This window comes from Pteropus vampyrus, unplaced genomic scaffold (genome assembly GCF_000151845.1).
Source record: "Pteropus vampyrus isolate Shadow unplaced genomic scaffold, Pvam_2.0 Scaffold1, whole genome shotgun sequence".
NCBI classification, from domain to species: domain Eukaryota; kingdom Metazoa; phylum Chordata; class Mammalia; order Chiroptera; family Pteropodidae; genus Pteropus; species Pteropus vampyrus.
This window is the reverse complement of record NW_011888782.1, coordinates 36,499,069-36,503,255: the sequence shown is the minus strand read 5'-3', so window position 1 is coordinate 36,503,255 and position 4,187 is coordinate 36,499,069.

Below are 4,187 nucleotides of genomic sequence, written 5' to 3'. Positions count from 1 at the left end.
ATTCCAATAAATATTTACTTTCAACTAGATTCCCTTCTGAACGAAGATGCATTTTTATACCTAATTTTGAATTCTTTTTCTTAAAGAGAGCCTTTATGATTGAAAAAGCTTTAGGCCCTACAAAGTCTGGATCCGCCCCTACAGGTTTAGCAGTTCTCTTTTACCGGCCTATTTCCTCAATGATGTCTAGGTTCCTGGCTACTTCCTGCTGCCCCAAAAATATGTTGCTCAATCATATAGCAAAAGTTCTCTCCCTTCACCACCCTATTCACTCCTCTTCTCTTTCACAGATCCCTTCAAGGACCCTGTTCCCCTCTCTCCCTCTCTGAAACCCAATACTGAGGTGGACAGAGAACTTTCACTTTCCTGAATCAAGTTATTGATCCTCAGACTGATTTTAGGCAATTCTGAAAACATGCAAATAACTCCGATTGTCTCAAATGCTCTAATTTAGGGGCATTTGTTTCTGTTGTTGAATCAAAGTAGATAATCCTTAACAGAATTTTAGATATACAAGATAATTTAGAGATCATCCAATCCTATCCTGTCATTTTATAGCTTTGAGAGTTAAGGCAGAGTAGAAAGACCTATGACTGTTAATAATTCTACAGTGAAGGCTAATTATTTGTTAAGTAGGGCCCGGCCCTGTGCTAAGTGTGAGGTGAGAAGATCAAGTGAGGCAGGTCTCAGCTCAGAGACAGAAAACTGTTAACCACATACCCTTGTAAAACCCAAGCACATTCTCCCTTGCTAGCAGACACTAATGACTATAATAAATTAAAGAGGGTTTAGTTAGGCAATAAACAATTACAGTTGACCACAGGGTGTAAACTTGATGCCTTAATTAATGTATTGACCAATTGCTCTTTCTAGGTTAAGGACCCTGATCCTAATTCAACCATAGTATCTATTCTTTTTTTTTTATTTTATTTTTAATGCACTAGGACTAAACCATATTCAAATAATAGTTGCTCAGAGCAAGGTAATAGAAAAACACAGAGACCCAAAATAAACCGAAGTTTGGCCACACTTTCCTCTAGGAATGATGGTATTTTAACTTACCTCACTGTATTATGAAGATTAACAAGATTATGCCTATAAGTATTCTAAGCTCTTTGGATTTAAAAACTGCAGTTGGCTGGCAGCAACATTTTCTTTATGTCTAGTCTCTGTGATTCATTTGGTAATGAGATATGACTTTAAAGTAAGAGACTAATCTTGGACAAGCATATTCCATCAAGATTCATTCATCCAAACCTGCTTTGTCCTGCCATGTGGTAACCATGGGAGACTCTGCACTTATTTTGATGAGGCTTCCATCGCTTAAAACATTTTCTGGACTGCTCTTTGGGAACTGTTTTAGAGCTAGCTCCTGAGACATAGAAGAAAAGCAGCCTCCTTATGGTTTGGGAAATTGTGGAAATACACAAAGGTCTTTAAAAGCAACAACCCATTTGGCAGGTAACTCAGTACCCTTCAATGACAAAGTTCTTTATGTCTAGCAAAAAAGCAATTGTATAAGAAGACAAATGCCTGGTTAAAATTCCTATGGAGTTGTTATAAGGTTCATCAAAAGCATTTTTAAACTCATTTGTACATGTGACATTCTCTTAGAAGATAGGAACAAGAACTTTTTAAATATGAAAAGTCAGTGTACAGTGATATGATAGGTCATATGCTGGCCAATGATTTTAGTAAGAGTGAACATCTGTGGAGTGCATTATTACTATTTAAGCATTTTTATGTACATTGCTTCATTTTATCTTCACAGCGACCCTAAGATATCACAAAGATAGATAGTATTATCATTCTCATTTTATTTTTGTAAAAATTCAAGCTCAAGAAGTTAAGAGAAGCCCAAGTTAATACAATTAATAAATGAGGTGAACCTCAGACTCACCTCTCGTAACTTCTCACCCTGAGTTCTTGCAGCATTATAACTAACGTTTTCTAAAGTGTGTTATGGACTCTCAACAGAATCTTTACAGTGATTTTTTTTTAAACGTCCACAAATTCTTTGGCATTGCTTCTTTCAAAATTGGAGCCTAAAAAAGGGTGGACTCTGATTCACCTTCTCTTGTGTATGGGGTGGATTTGGTGATTCATTGATAGATTCGATAGTGTGTGACTTCTGAGACTAGGTCATAAAAGACATTACGGCTTTCTCCTTGCTCTCTCATAGATCATTCTCTCTGAAGGAAGCCAGCTGCCATGTCCTGAGGGTATTCAAGCTGCCCAATAGAGAGATCCACATGGTAAGAAACTGAGGCCTCCTGCAACAGCCATGTGTATGACCCATCTTGAAAGCAGATCTTTCAGGCCTGATTGAGTCTTCATATAACTGCAGCACCAGCCAACATCTTTACTAAAATATGAGGAGAGACTCTGACCCAGAACCACATAGCTAAGACACTTCCTGATTCCTGATTCTCAGAAACTGTATAAAATAATAAATGCTTGTTGCTTTAAGTTTATAAATTTGGGGTAATTTATAATTCAGCGATAACTAAAAGAATCCTCAAAGTGTTCTTTGATCAATTAAGTTTGGGAAATCCTCTTAAAGACTCATAATGTCTGTTAGTGTATAAAAGTTCTCAGAGTCCTGCAGAAAAAAAAAAAAAAACCTTTTTACTTTTTTTTTTTAACTTTTTTATAAGGCAGTTCCAAGTCTCCTTTAACAAAATATATTTCACGCCCCAGTGAACTGTTTTGGGATACTTTGAACTGCAACAGTATAGGTTGCTAGCAATTTCAGTTAGTTGTAAATTTCCAAGTTAGCATTTAGAAAAATATAAAAAACTATGTTGCATATCCAGTATGTTTGGACCCTGTTGGACATTCTATAAAGCAGTGACTTGGATTCTTCAAATATGTTAGTGTAATAAAAGACAAAAATGTTTGGGGGACAACTGTAGATTAAAGGAGACTGAAAAGACATGCCATCTAAATGCAATTGTGATTCTTCATTGAATTTGTGGTCAGAAAAAAAATTATAAAGGACATTATCAGGACAATTTGGGAAACTTAAATTATGGACTATATATTAGATAATAGTATTGTATCAATGTTAAACTGACCAAGTATAAGAATTATACTGTGGTTACATAGGAAAATGTCCTTTTTCTTAGGTGATACATGCTGAAATCTGTAGGGCTAAAGTGTAAAATATCTGTAACTTTCAAATAATTCCGAAAAAAAGTGGTACGTGTATTTGTGTGTGCATGTATGGGAACAGTGAAGGAGGCACAGGGAAAATGTGAGGAGAAAAAATATTCAAGAGTCTATCTGTCTATCTGCAAGTACAACAAACATTAAGGTGCGGGATAGGATGCGAAGGCCTTCACCTATATTGCTGAGATTAGGGGTCTCTGTTCAGGGGCAGCCCTGAAAAACTGATAAAGGAAGTAAAACACCTGTCCTTGGTGTCTCCCATGACTGAATCCTGCTCAACCTTCCAGTTACAGAGTAGATGTGTCTTTGTGACCATCTTGTCTGAAAAGGTTCTTCTCGGTTATTTTGTATCACAAAGCACTCTGTAAATTTCATAACATTCTCAGTTTTTAAATTTCAAATGTAGTTATTCTATACATCTTTATTGCTTATCCTGTCCTACTAGATCAAATGTCCCCTGAAAACACAAATAATGCCTCTTCCATGAATTAATGTCCTTTTCAATCTTTCTTTTCTACTGCCTGGTAATCCTAGGTTACTTCTCACCTTCACTAGGTGCCAAATGCCTTTTTGCTACCCAGTGGAAACACACACACACACACACACACACACACACACACACACACACACACACACACACACACACACACCCCAGAGTCAGTGCCCCATGTCATATGACAATTATTTGTCTCCACAACCAAATTATCCCTAGAGGTAAGCTGAGTGTTTAGCCATAATGAATAGTGTCCTTCAGAAATTCATGTCCACCTGAACCTCCGAATGTTACCTAATTTTGAAACACAGTATTTGTAGACATAATTAGTTAAGTTACAATGAGGTCATATTGGATTAGAATGTATCCTAATCCAATGACTGGTATCCTTATAAGAAGAGAAAACAGAAACACGCAGACAGAGACACAGAAGGAAGAAAGCCATGGAAGGAAGAGAGTAGAGAGTGGATTTACAAGACAAGGAACACCAAGGTTTCCTGGTGGCCACCAGAAGCTAGGACGA